The sequence below is a fragment of the Trachypithecus francoisi genome, unplaced genomic scaffold, assembly GCF_009764315.1.
Source record: "Trachypithecus francoisi isolate TF-2019V2 unplaced genomic scaffold, Tfra_2.0 Lachesis_group20, whole genome shotgun sequence".
Taxonomy (NCBI): domain Eukaryota; kingdom Metazoa; phylum Chordata; class Mammalia; order Primates; family Cercopithecidae; genus Trachypithecus; species Trachypithecus francoisi.
The window spans coordinates 50,825,051-50,845,477 of NW_022681466.1; the positions used below are offsets into that span (position 1 = coordinate 50,825,051).

Genomic DNA, 20,427 nt, shown 5'->3' on the forward strand with positions numbered 1-20,427 from the left:
CAAGATGCTGGTTCCATGAATGGACAGAGGCTCCTGCCTGTCTTGTCACTGGGGCCCTGGTGGGGAGGGACAGTCAAGGAGCACAGGCAGGATTTGTGCAAAAGATCTGGCCTGTGGCTCCTACCTTGGTAGGGGCTGTGGGCTTCTAAACTTCCCAAGATTCCCCATGCAGAGCCAGGGCCTAAGCCTTGGACCCTTTGGTCGTCCAGGCCCCTCAAAGGCTCTGGGCCCACCGAGACCTCTGGCCTTGTGGTCCTCTGGTCCCCAGCTTATGTAAAACATGGCATGAGTGAGAAACTCAATCACAGTGGGTGAAGACCGCCACCTCTTTCCAGCCTGTCTTTTCTCTACCACACTTTGGGGAGGTGAGGGGTCTCAGACTTGATCATCAGGGGGTGCTCGGGCACCTCTTGCATAGGAAAGTTGTTTCCGGGCTCCCCAGCATGGGCTTGGCTTCCAGGAGCCCTTCCTCCTCCTGGGCTGACTCACCTGCTTGGCACCAGGACACAGGAGATTCAGGGCCAGGGGCGGGGTCCTGCGGTTGTGGGCTGCACGTGGGTGGTGAAGGCGAATCCGAGTTGAAATGCATAGAGGCTCTCTAGGACACAGTGCGAATGTACCGGCAATCCACCCACCGATTCCAACACCTGACCAAGATCCCCAGATGCAGAGCAGGCAGGCTTTGCCCGTAGCCATGGAGAAACCAAACCACTGGGAGGTTCCCTTCCCATCTCTACAAATGTGCTGTTCCCAGGAGCTCTGCCTACCTTGAATGCCCCATTTCTAGCTCTAGGATTTGCATCTGACAGTGGACTGTGTGTTTATGAAGGGAAGACCACAGAAAAGAATCTTTTGGGAAAATAAATGATCTTCCCGCTTGGCCTGCTTTGACAATGTAGATTTTCCTTGCACTTGGAGCTTTCCTTCTCTAGGCTATTCTCAATATAACAGTGGATGTGAGTTTGGCCCTGGAGCCAGACTACCTGGATTCAAAGCCACTTGCCACTTCCTAAGTGTGAGCCGTGGGACCTAAGGTGAGCTATGGAGCTCTAGGTCCCTCACCTGTGAAACGGGAAGGACCACGGTGCCCATGTTGCATCATACACTTGCATATGCAGGCACAACCTGCTTACAAAAAGCAAGGAGCAGGGTAAGGGAACAGCTATCTTGATCATGTTCCCCAGAAGCAGAGCCTGATTTGTATGGCAGTGACTGATGAAGGGCAGGCACCCAAGGAGAGCGGTAAGGGAATGGGGGTCACTGACGGAGAGGGGAGAAGCCATGCAAGGCTGTGGCCCCAGGCAAAATCCCACAGAAGCAGGTCCCTTGGGGGACTGTGGAGTGGAGTCACATCTCCATTTCCCAGCCTGAGCTAAGGATACACGTGTCAGTCATTAGTGAAGGGCCATCATGCGGCAGGGGGACAGTTCCAGCTCTCTGCAGAAAGGGCCAAGGGACTCCAATAGCCTGATGACGGTCTTGCTGCAAAGAGTCATAGGTGTGGACAGTTGGAAACCAAGGCCATTCAGGCCAGGAAAGGGGCGCATGGGAAGGTGCGAGGGGTCACGTTTCTGTGACTTGCCGGTGGAGAGTGGACAGTAGCCACACAAGACAAAGGTGAGCGTTCTGAATTCAGAGACCAGAATGGAGGCTTTCGCAAATATGCATGCACCATGCTTTTTCATGGGCTAGTCTATCTGGAAGATCATTCCAGGCTGCAGTGTGTAAAGCTACCTCATTCTTCTTTTTCACAGTTGCAGAGTTCACTGAGTGGCTACATTATTATAGAGCTCACCAACCTCTATTGATGGGTATTTAGATTCTTTCCAATCTTGCTATTACAAGAAAAACATACCACAATAAATATCCCTGTACTAGGGCCATCAGCACATTTGCAAGTGTCCTTGTAAATCTCTAGGAGTAAGTTTTCAGATCAAAGGCATGTGCTTTAAAAAATAAATGTTGATAGTGGCTGTACCAGTTTATACTCCAACCAGTAACGTACGAGAGAGCATGTCTCCCACACCCACACCAACACAGTGTTATCACAGTTTTGAATGATTGCCAATGTGATAAGTGAAAAATGGTCTTGAACTATATTTTCCATTTGCACTTCTTTGGTTGTAAATAAGGCTAAACATTGTTTATAAGCTCAAGAGCCATTTCTACTTCCTGCTCTGTGAACTATCTGTTCATGTCTATACTCTTGGGCGTTTTTTCCATTTCATTTTTTCTATTGCAGTTTCATTTGTCTTATTGACTGATAGGAACTCTTTATATATTAAGAAAATTTGGATCTTGAGTAAAGTGACTTGAGGATGGAAGCAGAGGGAATTCATTCATCTAAGGACTTCCTATTAGTTTGGCTACCTAAATTTCATATCCAAACCAGTCCTTTCCAGTATGTGTTTTTTTACTTCTTCTTTTGGTTCTGTGAGCTAACCTATAACCTCCTGGCACATTCCTTGCTTGCTTTGCCTTGGCTGGACTTAGCCAGAGTTGATTTTGGTGGTGTAAGGAGTCTTGACGTATCCACTCTCCCTCACCAGGTTGAGTTTCCAAAGAGAAGGGTCTGAGTTTATGTCCCCATCTTCCAGCTGAGATTCCCTGCTTTTCTCTGTGGGTTTCTCAACTTCCAGGTCCAGGCAACTAGTGACCTTTCCTAACCAGCTCACTTATGGGCGTTTGCAGCCTCCTCTGCCCTGTCCTTGTGTCTAGGTCAGAGGTCCTGCTTTCTTCACTTGGAAGGTGATGTTGCTGATTGATTTAAGAGCTTGTTGGCCAGGTGCGGTGGCTCACACCTGTAATCCCAGCGCTTTGGAAGACTGAGCAGGCTGATCACCAGGTCAGGAGATCGAGACCATCCTGGCTAACACGATAAAACCCTGTATCTACTAAAAATACAAAAAAATTATCCAGGCATAGTGGCAGGTGCCTGTAGTACCAGCTACTTGGGAGGCCAAGGCTGAAGAATGGCGTGAACCTGGGAGGCGGAGCTTGCAGTGAGCTGAGATCGCACCATTGCACTCCAGCCTGGGCGACAGAGTGAGACTCCACCTCAAAAAAAAAAAAAAAAAAGGCCGGGCGTGGTGGCTCAAGCCTGTAATCCCAGCACTTTGGGAGGCCGAGACGGGCGGATCACGAGGTCAGGAGATCAAGACCATCCTGGCTAACCCGGTGAAACCCCGTCTCTACTAAAAAAAAAATACAAAAAACTAGCCGGGTGAGGTGGTGGGCGCCTGTAGTCCCAGCTACTCGGGAGGCTGAGGCAGGAGAATGGCGTAAACCCGGGAGGCGGAGCATGCAGTGAGCTGAGATCCGGCACTGCACTCCAGCGTGGGCAAAGAGCGAGACTCCGTCTCAAAAAAAAAAAAAAAAAAAAAAAAAAAGCTTGTTGGGCTCTCAGCTCTGGGAGTGTAGGAAGCGGATCTCCCTTGATAATTGTGTCCCAGAGCTTCAAAGGTGAGGGCCAGCAGGGCCCTTGGGGATCTTGGAGACCAACCACCACAGTAGACAGAGGAGATGGCGCAGGCCACACACTGTGTTGGGGGACACCTGTGGACCCAGGACCCTTTCTGAATCACTGTTGACGGCTCGTTCATTCTTTTGGCAAGCACTCCTCAATGGCTGGATTCCCCAACTTACAGGCAGGGCTGTGCCATAGGGGGCACCGACTCCACATGCAAAGGCAACCATAACTGCCCTGCAAGCCAAGGACAGAGGAGCCTGTTTGGGGAAGTGGGGAGGTGGCTCAGAGGGGGTGGTCTGGAAACCTTAGCTTGTGTTGGGGCATGGCAAGTGCAAAGACCTTGAGGCAGGTGAGAATGAGCATTTTGAGCATAGAGGCCACAGGGAGAGGGTCCCACTTGCACGGGTGTCAGTCAGAGAGACTGTCCTCCAACCAAGACCACATAACCAAGACCTGGCAGAAATGGAAACAACGGGCAAAGAGCCTTCTAGGCAGGGGAAGTGGCCCAGGGAAGGCCGTGCAGTTGGAAGGAGCCGCACAGCTGCAAGACAGTGTGGCTCCAGACTGGCGGGGACAGACAGAGTGAGCCAAAGCAGTCAGGCGGGATAGGGTGGACACAGATAGGATCCATCACAGGGTGGAGGGGGTCAGCTTTCCTCAGGCACCTCACTCAGCTGCCCTTGTCCATCTGGACAGATACCCCTCTGGGTGTGGCCATCGGGAAGGAATCCTGCTCCATCGCTGACAATGAGCTGCGTTATTTGGAGAGGCGGACCCAGTCCCTACAGCTGGTGTAAGCCCCGGGTGTAGCAGGTGCACTCTTGAGGAAGGGCTGCCAGCCCAGTGATGGGTGGAGCCATGTGCTTACCAAAGCTGGGTCTACCCAGTGTGGCCCGGCTGAGGCCACCATATGCATGGTTTTCAGCTATGCCTCATTCACTTGCTGTGTGAATCTGGGCTGCAGGGCCCGCTGCTCTGTGCCACAGGCCAGTGCCCTGCAGTGCAATTGTATCTGAGGACCTAAGGTGGCCAGGGAAGCCCCAGATGGGACTTGGCAGCGGAAGCAGGGCCTGTGGATGGATGGAGAGCTGTCATGTAGAAAGGCAGTGTGTCTCCAGGCCCTGGCCCAGCCTCCAACCATCCCAAGTCCCCTCCAGGCCTCTCCAGACCCGGGCCACCACATACTGGCTGTGCCATTTGGGTGAGTGACCTCACCTCTCCAAGCCTCAAAATCCTGATCCCCATTGAGAGGGTGCAGTGAGAGGGTGAGTCTGAGCCCACTGGGGCCTGGCAGGCACCTGCCCACACTGACCCCAGACATCTGCTTATTCCAGAAACCTCCTGGGAATGTCCACAATGTGCCAGGCACAGCGTCAGACAGGAGGGGACACAGAGAAGCAAGATCAACAACCACCTTCCCTTGTGGAGCTGGCGTTCTAGTACAGGAGACAAAACAAGGTGCTTCTGAGGAGGAAGCCATGCTCATCAGGCAATCTGCATCACCGCTCAGTAGAGACTTTGGAGAGAGATGGAGGAGACACTGGGGTCTTGGCAGAGGGAACTGCAGCTGCAAAAGTCCTGGGGGGGAATGAGCGCCCAGCATTTGAGAAGCAGAGCTGGCCTCTCAGTGCTCACCCTAGGGAGCAGGTTTTCCACCTTATTCTTAGTACCCTAAGAGATCCCCTCCACTGCAAATGAACGAGGATGGCATTGGCCCTTTTATATAGGGGAAGTTCTTCCTAAGAGAAAACCAAAGTCCCTCTAGTTGCAACTGAAACTGAGCCTTCTCTTTTAGTCACGCTCACCCCCCAGACCCAGAGCCAGCTGGTTCCTCCTGCCTCCTGCTCACAGTTCCAGGAAAGCATCCCGGTGGGGAAAGTCAGTGAAACACCAGGTGGCCTAAGGATCTTCCCAGGACCCCAAGGTGACTGGATAGGGCTGGGATGCAGTCAGAGGGGCAAAGTTCTGCAACACAAACTGGACCCAGGGCACTGAGGGAAGCCTAGGTTCTGTCTGAGTGCTCTGCACAGAGATAGGAGAAAGACAGTTGGGGGTTTTGTGAGGGAGGGGATAGGTGGGTGGTAGTAATGAGGGGTGTTCTAGTTGGTGCCCAGTAACCAAGAGGAAGAAGGAGGGAGGGGGGGATCAACTTCAGGCACAGCTGGATCCGGAACCCTGAGGCCTGGGCTATGGCTGTTCCCCACTCCTCGTATCATCCAGTCTCAGTCACCTTCCTCTCTGTGACAGTAGCCTCCTCCCTAGGGCTCCTTCCTTCCACTCTTGCCCCCACAAATCCATTCTCCATATATTGTCAAAACCATGCCACTCCCCTGCTTAACCCCTCTCCCCATGGCTTCCTGACGCCCTCCACATAAAGCAGAAACTCCCTACCTAGGCCCCAGAGGCCCCCGCTGACTCCTCAACCCCACCTCGCTCTCCTCTCCCCTCGCTCCCTCTGTCCTTTCTGTCCCTTGAACACACCAAGCATCTCCCCATCTGGCCAACATTGCACCTTCTGTCCTCTCCTCCTGGTATGTCACCATGTGGCCACCCCTTCTCAGCAGGACAGTCCAGATGTTGTTGTCCTCGGCCATCCAGCCCCCAGCACCCCCGTCCACTCCCCACACCAGCCCTGTTTGGTGGTTCCTTCTGTGATGGAAATGCTCCCCGTTCGCCATCAAACACAGCAGCCACCCCGTGCGGCTAACAAGCCCCTCAAATGTGGCTATTGTGGTGGAAGAACTGAACTCTTAATTTTCTTTTTTTTAAAAAAACAAAATTTCTGTAAACTGTTTGAGTGCAGAGATGTTCTTTGCAATCCCAATACAGTACAGTTTTCCAAAATGAAATGAGCAAGGAAAAAAGAAAAAGAGCTATATAAAATGTTCTCCTGAAGAAATAGGACAATCTCATCTTTCTTTAAAAACAAAACAGGCCAGGCATGGTGGCTTACGTCTGTAATCCCAGCACTTTGGGAGGCTGAGGTGGGTGGATCACGAGGTCAGGAGTTTGAAACTAGCCTGACCAACATGGAGAAACCCCGTCGCTACTAAAAATACAAAAATTAGCTGGGAATGGTGGTGCATGCCTGTAATCCCAGCTACTCGGGAGTCTGAGGCAGGAGAATGGCTTGGACCTGGGAGAAGGAGGTTGCAGTGAGCCAAGATAGCACCATTGTACTCCAGCCTGGGCAACAACAGTGAAACTCCATCTCAAAAAACAAAAACAAAAACAAACAACAAAAAACAAAACGATCCTTTCGAATGTGTGGTGCAGGTGTAGGATTGAAGCCATGGGCTTTAGCAGTGCCGTGAGCCCAGGGCTTTGCTCACAGCTAACATCACAGGGAGAGTAGCCCTCTGGCCCAAGCCATCCTTGCTGCTTTTACAGAAGCTTCCTGAACCTAAGTGATCAGTTCCCAGCTCTCCTTAAATTCCCAGTCCCCACCCTGGGCCTCTCTCCCTAATACCTTCATTGCTTTGGGAGCCCCTGAAGTGAACCCTGAAATACTCCCTCCGTCAACTCTGAGCTCAGACCTTTGCCCTTCTCTGTGTCATGAGGAAATTTCAGTCAAGAGGGTGGGAATAGGTGGTTTCAGACTGTGCAGCAAAGCCACTGCCAGGCAAGTTTTTTTGTTTTTGTTTTTGTTTTTGTTTTTCAGACAGAGTCTCTCCCTCTCTCCCAGGCTGGAGTGCAATGGTGCAATCTCAGCTCACTGCAACCTCTGCCTTCTGGGTTCTAGCGATTCTCCTGCCTCAGCCTCCTGAGTAGCTGGGATTACAGGCATCTGTCACCATGTCCAGCTAATTTTTTTATTTTTAGTAGAGACGGGGTTTCACCATATTGGTCAGGCTGGTCTCGAACCCCTGACCTCAGGTGATCCACCCTGCCAGGTAAGTTTTAAGGCAAATTTTCTCTCTTATTTGGTCAGAGCTAGACCTAACCTTCTCACCACTGAGCAATCCTACCTTTGCCGGGGATAAAACTTAGGCAACTCTGGATGAAGGTGGGATGAGGGAGCCCGGGGCAGATTGCAGGAGGTCTGGGCCTGACTACAGGAATGGACTTGTGTGCTCATGAAAGCTGCAGTCACCAGGTGCCACTCCTGGCCCAGCTGCCCTCAGTGGTAAATAGGCGGGGGGGGCCCAAGAAAACTGAGATGGCAAAACAAATTCAGGCTCCAGAAGCAACATGAGGTCGCACAGATCCCACTAGGCAGCCTCATTACATGTAAGGGAAAAGCCAGGAGGCACCTCGGATCTGATAACAGGCAGGACCTTGCGTCAAAATGATTTTTCTTTAGAACAAAAGAGGGGGAGAAAAGAAAAGATCAAAGAAAGGGGTTCCATGAGCTTCATGAGATAGGACACAGCAGTGTTGTAAGGGAAGCAGGAAGACGGGGGCTGTGGACACAGGGTGGCGGATGGTGCATCTCATGGCTTCTTTTCTCCCTGTTGGGCTGGTGGGTTGGTAGCTGAGGCCGGAGGTCCCCTCCCCCGGGGAGCAGGCAGATGACTTTGGCAAGGGGCAGTGGGGAAGCTGGGGTTACTCCACCTGGGCGTCGCAATTGGCTCCCTCAGTCTTCTTCAGTTCCCTCTCCATTAAATCTCCCTCCACCTCCTTCTGATCACTGATCACAAACTCCTTAGCGAAATCCTGTATGACCTCCTTCACCGGGGTCTTGACATTCTTGCCAATCTACCTGATGAGGGCAAACGTCGACCTCCTGCTCATGGCATCCCCCGTGGTGACACACACGAAGGCAAGCAACCAGACCTCGTCTGTACGCTGCAGGATGAAGTGCTGGTATTCTGCTCCTTGCCTGACAGGGACGATGATGGAACCATCATATTTAAAAGTCACCCAGATGATGGCCAACCTGTCGTCTTGTGCTAGGTTGTAGGCCTCCCGGCAAGCCTCTTTATCAATCTTAGTGGCCATTGCCACGGGGCGGCAGCAGGGACACTGCCCGGGGTGACTGAGCTTGCCCCTGGCTGCGGCGGGGATGGGAGTGAGGTAGTGGTGACAGTGACACAGCACCTGCAAGCTCCAAGCACAGCTGCAGCTCTGCTAAACTCTTTTTTTTTTTTTTTTTGGAGACAGAGTCTTGCTTTGTTGCCCAGGCTGGAGTGCAGTGGCGTGATCTCGGCTCACTACAAGCTCCACCTCCCGGGTTCATGCCATTCTCTTGTCCCGGCCTCCCAAGTAACTGGGATTACAGGCGCCCACCACCATGCCTGGCTAATTTTTCTGTATTTTCAGTAGAGATGGGGTTTCACCATATTAGCCAGGATGGTCTCAATCTCCTGACCTTGTGATCCACCCGCTTCGGCCTCCCAAAGTGCTGGGATTACAGGCATGAGCCACTGTGCCCAGCTGCTAAACTCTTCATTTTCAATTACTCCAATTGCTTGAAACTCAAATAGCCACATGGGGCTAGTGGCCACCATTTGGACAGAGTGACTCCAACCTTCCATGTGGTGTAATTTTATTTGCTAGCCTTTAGCATCATGTGATGTGATCTTCTTCACTTGTTGTCTGTCTCTGTGACCAGAGCATCAGCTCCTTGAGGTGGAGATTGGTTTGCCTTGTTCACTGCTGTATGCTGGGCTAGAAGTGGATCTGGCATATAGTAGATGCTCAATACGTAATCGCTGAATGAATGCATGAGTAAATGAATGACTCCTGGGACCATACATTCTGAATTTCTCCAAAAGGATTGCTAGTTCTGCCAGGGATTGCTGCTCTGTGACCTCAAGTCAGGATCTTGCCCTCTCTGGGCTCAGCATCCTGACCAAGGGGCACCGGGGCCCCTCTGGTCTTAAGGCTCTGAAACTTCCTGCTTCTTACTCTGCCCTGTTGGGAGAAAAGCTGAGTGCTGGGAGAGAAGCCGAGGCAGGGCTTGCATGTCTGCTAGACTTGCTGGCTCCTTGCTTCTAGCACTCCCATTATCTCAGGTGGCCGTATGTTTCAAAGAAAATGCTACAACATCACAGCTGTAGCTCATTCACTGGATACATTGCTTCCTTTAAACACCCACATCCTCACCACTTGTTTCTTTGTTTGAGCACCAGTAAATAGTGTGGGCTCCCAGAGCTTGGGGCCTTCACAGCCTCCATACTAGCATTGGCCTCCAGGTCCCACTTTCTCTCTTGTCATTTCCCATTTCTTTGATTCTGCTGGACTTCATAGCCCCCACAGCCTGGTGTTGAGTCTGATCACCCCAACATGCCCAAACTGCCCCAATCTATCCTTCATCCCCAATGCCCACCACCAGCCTCCCCAGCCACCTCATAGGAAGGGGGCCAGACGGGCTTCCTGTCCCGGGAGACTGTGTCTAGGAAGCCAACAGAGCAGGCTGCCTGTGCCCGTCTCCTAGCAACAAATGGCCTTAGGAAGTATTTGGGGGCGGGATAAAGTGGTGATTGCTGTGTCCCAAGTCAACAGCTCTCCAGCTGGCCAAGGGTGTTTTCCAGGAGCCAGGCCAGGGCAAGCTGGCGGTTGTGGCACGTGCACCAGGAGTTGGCTCCAGGGTGCCACACTCACCCTCTCATGCCTGTGCTTGGGGTTCGGAGGTGGCAGGGGGTGTTTGGGCCCTACATGCTTCTTGGGGGGACCTGTAGGAACCAGGCATGAGGAAGTGAGGAGCGGGTGCTAACTGTGAGTGACTTGAACCCTGACTGCTCCAGCATCCAACACTCACACGCATGCACATGTGCCTACTTAGACAGACACAACACACAGCTATGCACGCTGACATGCACATGCTCAAAGGCATGGGCACAGACACACACTTGCTTGTTTTTGTTTTCATTATTTTGAGACGAAGTCTTGCTCTGTCGCCAGGCTGGAGTGCAGTGGCATGATCTCAGCTCACTGCAACCTCTGCCTCCTGGGTTCAAGTGATTCTCCTGCCTGAGCCTCCTGAGTAGGTAGGACTACAGGCATGAGCCACCACACCCAGCTAATTTTTGTATTTTTAGTAGAGACAGCGTTTCACCACGCTGGCCAGGATGGTCTTGATCTCTTGACCTCGTGATCTACCTGCTTCAGCCTCCCAAAGTGCTGAGATTACAGGTGTGAGCCACTGTGCCCAGCCATTTTATGTGTTATTTTTATAATTTTTATGTTTAGAGAGGGATCTTACTCTCTTCCCCATGTTGGATTGCAGTGGTGGTATCTTAGCTCACTGCAGCCTCAACCTCCTGAGCCCAAGCAAGACTCCCTCCACAGCCCTGCCAGTAGCTGAGGATACAGGCCCACACCACCATGCCCGGCATTTAAACAATTTTTTTTTGTACAGATGGGGTCTTGATATGTTGCCCAGGTTGATCTCAAACTGCTGGGCTCAAGTTATCCTCCTACCTCAGCCTCCCAAAGTCCTAGCATTACAGGCATTAGCCACTATTTTCGGTCCGATTTATTCATTAGATTTGAGTTGCAAATGTTGAAAGTTCATCCATATCTGTAGGATGTGTAAGTATTCCATTCGTTTTAATAACTGAATAGTATCTCCCCCCTGCACATATAATACATGTTGCTCATTTATTCATCGGTTGATGAACAATCGGGCTGTTTCTACCTTTTGGCTGTTGTGAATATGCTGCTTTTAATATTGGGACACAAGTATCTTTTTTTTTAAATTGTGTTTTATTTTTTGATAAGTTATTAGGGCACAGGTGGTATTTGGTTACATGAGTAAGTTCTTTAGTGGTGATTTCTGAGATTTTGGTGCACTCATCACCAGAGCAGTATACACTGCACCATACTTGTTGTCTTTTATCCCTTGCCCCCCTCCCACTCTTCCCCTGAAGTCTCCAGTGTCCATTGTATTATTCTTATGCCTTTGCATCCTCATAGCTTAGCTCCCACATATCAGTGAGAACATATGATGTTTGGTTTTGCATTCCTGAGTTGAAGTACCTGTTTGCAACCCTGCTGTCAGGAGTTTTGGACATCTACTTAATAGTGGAATTACTGGGTCATATGGTAGTTTTACGTTTGACTTTTTGAGGAACTGCCAAACTTTTCCACATTATACATTATACATTCCATGGGCCACTGCATTATATATTCCCATGAGCAATGCCTGAGGGTTCCAGTTCCTTCACATCTCCAACACTGGCTATTTTCCATTTGTTTGATGATAGCATCCTAATGAGTGCAAAATGGTATCTCATTGTGGTTTTGATTTGCATTTCCCTAATGACTAATGATGTTGAACATCTTCTCATATGTAGATGCTGGAGGTGGGGACACTGTGACAGGACAGCAACCTTGGCATTGCCTTAGGAGCAGCCTAGGATGGGTGCCAGGGAGCACGAATGAGGGTGAGGAGGGAGAGGAAGAGGGAGAGAGAAAGAGAGACGAGAGATGGGAAGAGAGAAGAAAGAGATGGAAAGCGAAAGATGGGTAGAGAGAGATGGGGGAGAAACAGAGGAGGCTGGGAGGGAGAGGAGGATGGAGAGAGCAGAGAGAGAGAAAGAGAGATGGGGAAAGGGGCAAGAGATGACAAGAGAGACAGAGAAGCCACAGAGGCAGAGAGGCAGAAAGGGAGAGAGGGAAGAGAGAGAGCAGGTCGGGGCACTTTGGGTCCCAGTTTCCAGTGCACTTGTAGGTGATCATCACCTAACCACATGGGCAATAAAGTCCTTGTGCCTGCTGCTCACAGCCCCCGAGAGCCCCTCCTCCTGAAGAATAAAAGCTTTGGTGACTGCCTTTCCTCACTGGATTTTGGTTGTGTCTAATGAACCGAGTCGTCCTGTCTATGACCTTCCTGGGCTCACAGCTCCACCGAACGCTGCCCCCTCGGTTTGGGAGGACCAGTGGTGCCTGCGTCTCACCAGGCTCCCGAGGAAGCTTGTGACCTTGGCTTGGGCCCAAAGTAGCCGGGTACCCGCTGGGGCTCTGCTTCTCCTTTCACTAAGAGGAGAAAGAGACCAAAGAATGGTCTGCAGAGAGGACAACTGTGCAAACACCCAGGGAACGAGGGGCTTGAGCCGTCTTCATTTCCTAACAGACACACATTCCCTTCCATGCCTCCTTAATGAGGGCATGAAGCACAATATGCGTGTGTCCAGCTGTGTGCAAAGGTATATGTGTGCATGTGTGTGTGTGTTGTGGGGGCCTACAGTAGGCAGCAAGGAGAGGGCAGCTCCTGCTCAAAGCTGCAAGTCTCTCTGAAAGAAAGATCGAGATTCTCTGGACCACAGCAGGACAGTGTTTTCATTTGCATCCATTTTTATTAGCACTTAAACCTGTATCTTGAGTAGCATATAAACCTTAAGTTGGTTAACTATTCTTATAAGCATTTCCAAGCTAAACACATGATAATGTACACTGAAATTATGCACCCTCACCCATCCTCCACCCCCACCAAAATTATCTTGCAAACCTACGCCCAGCAAAGGATCCCGTATGATACACTTTGGGAGGTGTAGACAGGAAGCCTGGGTCTCCATCGCTCATTCCATCTTTTCACCATCTGTGGGCTACCAGGCTGCATTGGTTTGCTAGGGCTCCCTTAAAGTACCACAGACTGGGCAGCTTCAGCAACAGAATCTCACTATCTCGCAGTCCTGGAAGCCGTAGGTCCAAGATCAAGATGTCAGCAGTGTAGGTCTCTTTCCAGGGAGGTCCAGGAAGACTCTGTTCCAGGCCTCTCTTCTGGCATGTAGGTGGCCTTTCCTGTGTCTCTTCACCTCATCTGCCCTCTATGCGTGTCTCTGTGTCCAAATTTGCCCTTTTTATAAGGACATCAGTCATATTGAATTGGGTACCCCCTACTGACCTCATTTTTTATTTTAGCTTATTTCTGTAAGAGGCTATCTCCAAATAAGATCACATTCTCAGGCACTGGGGCTAAGGACATCAACACAGGAATTTCAGGGGACAAATTCAACCCATCACACCGGCCCTCCCCAAGGCCACCTCTGCGTTATCTTTGTCTACAGGCAAGTTGGCATCTAAAAAGTGTCTGCCCAAGACATGCGTCTGGCCCATGGTACAGCCAGTCCACACAGCCAATGGTGAGATCCGGGTGGCATTGTTTCCTCACCGCCATGCCTCACGCAAGCAGCTGCCTTCTTATAACAGGGTGGACACAAATCCCGGCACTGGTGCAATCCCTTGCTGGCTGTGTGTGAAGTAGCCCCACGTCAGTGTGCTGCAAAGATGTGGCTTAGAATGTTACGGCTTGTGTGAAAGATGCGCAGATTTCTATTCCTTCCGATCTGTGGTTTCAAGTTCTGCTTGTCTGAACCCAAGGGGCTCTGTAGGGTGCCTCTGGAACAGCCGGGGTGCTGAAAACACAAGGTACTCAGGCTCAACCCCAGCTTCAATCACACAATCTTGTTGACATGTTTTTTTGGTCAGTTTTTTAATTGATCTTTTGTATAATTTTTTTAAGGAAGGGACCCTTGGCAGAAAGAAAATCTGAAACTCTAAATACCTAAATACTGTCCATTTTATCCATGTGTTGTTGGTCCTACCCCCAAAACATATCCTGATTCCATCCATTTGTCATGACTGCTTTAATCTGAGCTCCCATCATTTTTCGCCTGGATTACTATACCAGCCTCCCCAATGGCCTCCCTGCTGCCACCTGGCCCTCTCCCCAGAGTTCAGCAAGATTTTTCTGAAAAGGACCTGGTAGTAAGCATCTTGGGCTTTGTGGACCCTGTGGTCTTTGTTGCACATACTCAACAATTACTCAGGTCCACCACTGCAGCCCCAAAGCAGCCACAGACAAGAAGTGAACACAGGGGAGGAACTGTGGCTCCAATAAACCTTTATTCACCACAACAGGAGTGGGGCTTCATCTGGATTGTGGGCCACAGTTTGCCAACCCCTGCCTGACTTCATGGCAACACTGACCTTCATATTTATGCCTCTTAAAAACATGTGTAAGCCTAGTGCAGTGGCTCATGCCTGTAATCCCAACACTTTGAGAGGCCGAAGCTGGAGGATTGCTTGGAAGCAGGAGGTCCAGACCAGCCTGGATAGCACAGCGAGATCCTGTCTCTATAAGAAACCATTTCAAAAGCAGCCAGGCATGGGGTCCCACACATGTAGTCCCAGCTACTCAGGAGGCTGAGGTGGGAGGATTGCTTGAGCCTAGGAAGTCAAGGCTGTAGTGAGCTGTGTTTGGGCCACTGCACTTCAGCCTGGGTGACAGAGCAAGACTCTCTCTCTCTCTCTCTATATATATATATATATACTGTGTTTGAGAGTAATGGTTATCTACAAGACACACCTTTAATTAATCACAGCCAGCCCTCAAATAATCCGCATAGTGTAGGACCCTTACAATGCTACACTCCCAACTCTTCTCTCCACCCATCTTTTGTTTTCTTTCTTTCCACGGATTCTGTGACCATCTTCCTCTCCTCATTGACTCTGCATGAAGGGGATTCCTGTGGGGGAAGGGTAGCCGGTGAGAAATGAAGTATCAAGAAACTAGCAAAGGGTCTTCTGGCTGTTTGGGGAGAGTCCTTTTGTCGTCCCCAGCCTAGTCTCAAGGGTTCTGGGACGGTCACCCTGTGGCCTCTGTGCTCTGTGTCTCTGAATCTGGCCTCCGTGGGAAGGACCCTGGGAGACCCAGCAGAGTGGGGTGCCTGGGTTGATAAACACCCTCCTGCTCCTCTGGCTGTGTGGCTCAGGGATAGGCCCACACAGCGCATCCAGGTGTGCCAGGCCACATCACCGCCCCCTTTGAGATGGACCCAGAGGACCTTGTGGTGCAAGCATGAAGCTTGGCACCCAGAGCCTGGGACCAACTGCCCCTCCCTGTGTCCTGGAGTTGGGGTCCAGTCCTAAGAAGACTTTCAGTCACCTGTGGCTGCTGATGAGGGGAGGGAGGGGTCTGTGGACTGAGAGGGGCCATTGCTAGGGGACTCTTAGCAGCACTCCTCAGTGGTCTGGTCAGTGGGGGTCTGGTCAGCAGAGAGTTGAACTCTGGGGCTCAGACACAGAAAAGCTGGTCAGTGACCCTTTCTCCTTTTTCAGTTCTTGCCACACGTGCAGAAAGAGAGGAACTTCCAGTGCTTGCTATGGAGCCAGAGCCCACAGCATGGGGAGGGCACCGTCAAGAGGCAGCACTGCAGCTAGAGGTAGCTCCAGAGCCCTCTGGGCCCTGCACCGGTACAGCCAAGGACCAGCCAAGCGAGGAGCTACCAGACCTCATGCCACCTGCTGTAGCCATTGGCTTCAACCCTGGAGCTGAGAGCGTAGCTGGAGATAGACGTGGCAGAGAGGAGATTTCGAGCAAGGCTCCAGCCAGCAGTTCCCACACTGTCCCTAGTCCTGGGCATGGTGCGAGCCTTGGTGTCGGAGGCCAGGGTGTTAAGCCTGGGCTCCTCTACCTCACTAAAGAGAGGCCTCTTTTATTTACTAGAGCCACAGCCCTGCTGCATCAGGACCTTTTCATTTTGCCGGTGCTGGGGCTGTCTATCGCAAGCTGGAGGTGCTTGAGAGCAGGAAAAGAAGCCTGTGAGAGGCCGGGCGCGGTGGCTCAACCTGTAATCCCAGCACTTTGGGAGGCCGAGACGGGTGGATCATGAGGTCAGGAGATCGAGACCATCCTGGCTAATCTGGTGAAACCCCGTCTCCACTAAAAAATACAAAAAAAACTAGTCGGGCGTGGTGGCGGGCGCCTGTAGTCCCAGCTACTCGGGAGGCTGAGGCAGGAGAATGGCATAAACCCGGGAGGCGGAGCTTGCAGTGAGCTGAGATCCGGCCACTGCACTCCAGCCTGGGTGACAGAGCGAGACTCCGTCTCAAAAAAAAAAAAAAAGAAGAAGCCTGCGAGAAAGAGTTCCAGCAGCTCTTCCTGCTCCCAGAGGTGGACTCCTCCTCCAGGCATGGAGGTCTCTCCGCTACTGGGTTTCTGGGCTATTTGCCCGATTTGCTCCCTGGGACAGGCTTTTCTTAAGAGGCAGGCAAGGGGTATGGGGACTAGGTGGGGGCTTCAAAGGGTACAGCATCAAATCTTCCAAACTCAGCACTTGTGCCCCGGGGTCTCTAATCTGTCTTCTGCCCTAGACTGTTAAATTACCAGTTTATGCAAATGACTTTCATATTTATGCCTCTTAAAAACGTGTAAGCGAGTGCAGTGATTTACGCCTGTAATCCCAACACTTTGAGAGGCCGAGGCTGGAGGATTGCTTGGGGTCAGGAGGTCCAGATGAGCCTGGATAACACAGCGAGATCCTGTCTCTATAAGAAACCATTTCAAAATCAGCCAGGCATGGGGTCCCACACATGTAGTCCCAGCTACTCAGGAGGCTGAGGTGGGAGGATTGCTTGAGCCTAGGAAGTCAAGGCTGTAGTGAGCTGTGTTTGGGCCACTGCACTTCAGCCTGGGTGACAGAGCAAGACTCTCTCTCTATGTGTGTGTGTGTGTGTGTGTGTATAATGTGTGTGTGTATAATGTGTGTGTGTGTAATGGTTGTCTACAAGACACACCTTTAATTAATCACAGCCAGCCCTCAGATAATCTGCATAGTGTAGGACCCTTACAATGCTACACTCCCAACTCTTCTCCTCAGCCGTCTTTTGCTTTCTTTCTTTCCATGGATTCTGTGACCATCTTCCTCTCCTCATTGACTCTGCATGAAGGGGATTCCTGGTGGGGGAAGGGTAGCCGGTGAGAAATGAAGTACCAAGAAACTAGCAAAGGGTCTTCTGGCTGTTTGGGGAGAGTCCTTGTGTCATCCCTACCCTAGTCTCCAGCGTTCTGGGCCGGTCACCCTGTGGCCTCTGTGCTCTGTGTCTCTGAATCTGGCCTCCGTGGGAAGGACCCTGGGAGACCCAGCAGAGTGGGGTGCCTGGGTTGACAAACATCCTCCTGTTCCTCTGGCTGTGTGGCTCAGGGATAGGCCCACACAGCGCATCCAGGTGTGCCAGGCCACATCACTGCCCCCTTTGAGATGGGCCCAGAGGACCTTGTGGCACAAGCATGAAGCTTAGCACCTGGAGCCTGGGGCCAACTGCCCCTCCCTGTGTCCTGGAGTTGGGATTCAGTCCTGAGAAGACTTTCAATCACCTGTGGGTGCTGATGAGGGGAGGAGAGGTCTGTCAACTGACAGGGGCCATTGCTAGGGGACTCAGCACTACAGCTCAGGGGTCTGGTCAGTGGGGGTCTGGTCAGCAGGGATTGAACTCTGAGGCTCAGACACAGAAAAGCTGGTCAGTGACCCTTTCTCCTTTTTCAGCTCTTGCCGCAGGTGCAGAGAGAGAGGAACTTCCAGTGCCTGCTACCGAGCCAGAGCCCATAGTATGGGGAAGGCCCCATCCAGAGGCAGCACTGCAGCTAGAGGTAGCTCCAGAGCCCTCTGGGCCCTGCACCGGTATAGCCAAAGACCAGCCAAGCGAGGAACTGCCAGACCTCATGCTACCTGCCATGGCCACTGGCCTCAACCCTGCAGCTGAGAGCGTAGCTGGAGATAGACGTGGCAGAGAGGAGATTGCAAGCAAGGCCCCAGCCAGCAGCTCCCACGCTGCCCCTAGTCCTGGGCATGGTGCGAGCCTTGGTGTCGGAGGCCAGGGTGTTAAGCCTGGGCTCCTCTACCTCACTAAAGAGAGGCCTCTTTTATTTACTAGAGCCACAGCCCTGCTGCATCAGGACCTTTTCATTCTGCTGGTGCTGGAGCTATCTATCTGCAAGTTGGAGGTGCTTGAGAGCAGGAAAAGGAGGCTGCGAGAAAGAGTTCCAACAGCTCCTCCTACTCCCAGAGGTGGACTCCTCCTCCAGGCATGGAGGTCTCTCTGCTACTGGGCTTCTGGGCTATTTGCCCCTGATTTGCTCTTCTTAACAGGCTCTTCTTTTTTTTTTTTTTTTTTTTTGAGACGGAGTCTCGCTCTGTGGCCCGGGCTGGAGTGCAGTGGCCGGATCTCAGCTCACTGCAAGCTCCTCCTCCCGGGTTCACGCCATTCTCCTGCCTCAGCCTCCCGAGTAGCTGGGACTACAGGCGCCCGCCACCTCGCCCGGCTAGTTTTTTGTATTTTTTAATAGAGACGGGGTTTCACCACGTTAGCCAGGATGGTCTCGATCTCCTGACCTCGTGATCCGCCCGTCTCGGCCTCCCAAAGTGCTGGGATTACAGGCTTGAGCCACCGCGCCCGGCCAACAGGCTCTTCTTAACAGGCAGGCAAGGGGCGCGGGGACCAGGCAGGGGAGCTTCAAAGGGTACAGCACCAAATTTTCCAAACTCAGCAGTTGTGCCCCAGGGTCTCCAATCTGTCTTCTGCCCTATGATTTATTCATACTGCTAAATTACCATTTTATACAAATGACGTTTAAATAAAGTTTGATTTCTGAAACTTCATGCCTTTTTGAACTCCCTAATGTTAGATGGTGTTTTTGAGGCGATCCTGAAACTCTCTGATAGTTGTGTCTTTTGTTGCGGTTGTTTGTGTGACTGAGTTACCACCAAATCAACTGTTATTGGAAACCTTTCAGGTATGGCTTTTAAAAGACCTTGACCTACTCTTGCCTGTTTTGACTCTCCAGTCTATTGTGGAAAGAAGGATCATATAGTTTCATGTCTCCGGCAGATCAATCACTTTCCTCCGTCCATAGCAGGGAGGAGTCATGGCACCCCAGAGGGTTACTGGGAGGAGGAGGTAACGAGGTATATGGAATCTGGCCCTGCCATGCAGACCTAGCACGTTACACCCTAGCTGAGTCCCCTGCTAAGGAAGGGGCACGCCCTCTGCCCTCTGCCCTCAACTGTCAGCCACCCATCCCCCATCTGCATCCCCAGGGCTGCCCCAGATGGGGAGGTCTGCGATTGGGGAGGACACATAGATGTTCTGATGCTAGCTACGGGTCCTGGGGTGGGGGTGGTGACAGTGACAAGGATCTGGGTGCATACATGAGTTGGGCAGCCAGCCCTGGCCAGAGCAGTGACACATGCATCCACACATTAGTGCACTCACATACATGTGCACGCTCACCTGCACAAACACGCTGCACACACGTATGTTGTAACTTCAGGGACGGGAGGATGCTGACTCCGGCCCTGCTGACCCAGGCAGGGGCCCTCTGTAATGGGTGCCATGACTCCACAATGTCACTGGTGCTGAGTACCCCACCTGTCTACCTGCCTGCCCTCTCTGTGTCTGCAGCTCTTGGAGACAAGACACACAGCGGTGTCTGGTTCTGCATAGAGGAGGTTTTCCTAAGTGAGAGGCACAGCTAGATCAGCAGACTCAGGTGAGTGTGACCTGCTGTGTTCCCTCCCTGCTGACGTGGGACAGTCGCTACCTGGTGAGCAGTGCTGTCCTCTGGGCAGGTGCCGAGAAGGGCCATCCCTGAGCACTCACCAGGTGCCCATTCTGCACTGACTGTGTAGACAGTTGTTTCCTGCATCCTCACAGCAACTGTGTGGGGTGGGTGCTGTCCCCAAATGCACCCGTTTGACAAGTGAGCTGTCCAGGGTCAGAGGAGCTGATACTGGCCCAGGGACCCAGACGTGAGCCTGGGATGTGCTCTCAGCCCTGCCCTGTGCTGTGCTGGACTCAAGCCCTGACCTCTGCGGCATCCCTGCCCTGGATTCCAAATCTCCCTGGGGTTCTGGACTTCAGTGGGGCACAGCCTGGCCCTGGAAGAGGCACTAAAATGGAGGCCCTGTGGGTGGTGGGAAGGTGGGGGTTCTCAGTCCAATTCTGTGCCTTAAGGTGGGAGGAGGTCTCACCAACTCAGACTTCAGGTGTGGTCACTGATGATCCTTGTGGGACTCACTGGACACATGGGGTCCTGGGGGAGTGCGTCTCCCCCGGCCAGAGTGCGTGAGAACTGGAGTAAGACAGAGCAGTCACCAGATGTCTTGCTTCCTACAGAAAACTGGGCATCTTCATGGAGATTGTTCTTATACAGATGTCCAGTCCTGACCCCATCTGCCTCCAGGTGCCTGGAATGGCTCATCGTGAGCCCTTGACACTCGACAGGTGGACGC

The 20,427-nt window shown here is 51.9% G+C and overlaps 1 long non-coding RNA gene and 2 pseudogenes across 1 annotated transcript; 1 reads left to right on the top strand and 2 right to left on the bottom strand.

Annotated features, from left to right (window-relative positions):
• Window positions 1-7,728: 7,728 nt before the first annotated feature.
• On the bottom strand, window positions 7,729-8,410 carry LOC117066512 (annotated as a pseudogene).
• A 6,041-nt stretch (window positions 8,411-14,451) lies between these two features.
• Window positions 14,452-16,630, bottom strand: LOC117066513. The gene is made up of 3 exons (XR_004430367.1): window positions 16,590-16,630; window positions 14,807-14,883; window positions 14,452-14,491 (listed from the first exon to the last, which is right to left on the bottom strand). It is a non-coding gene; the product is annotated as an uncharacterized LOC117066513 (long non-coding RNA).
• A 796-nt stretch (window positions 16,631-17,426) lies between these two features.
• The window catches only part of LOC117068007, a 45,224-nt pseudogene continuing 42,223 nt past the window's right edge, over window positions 17,427-20,427 (top strand).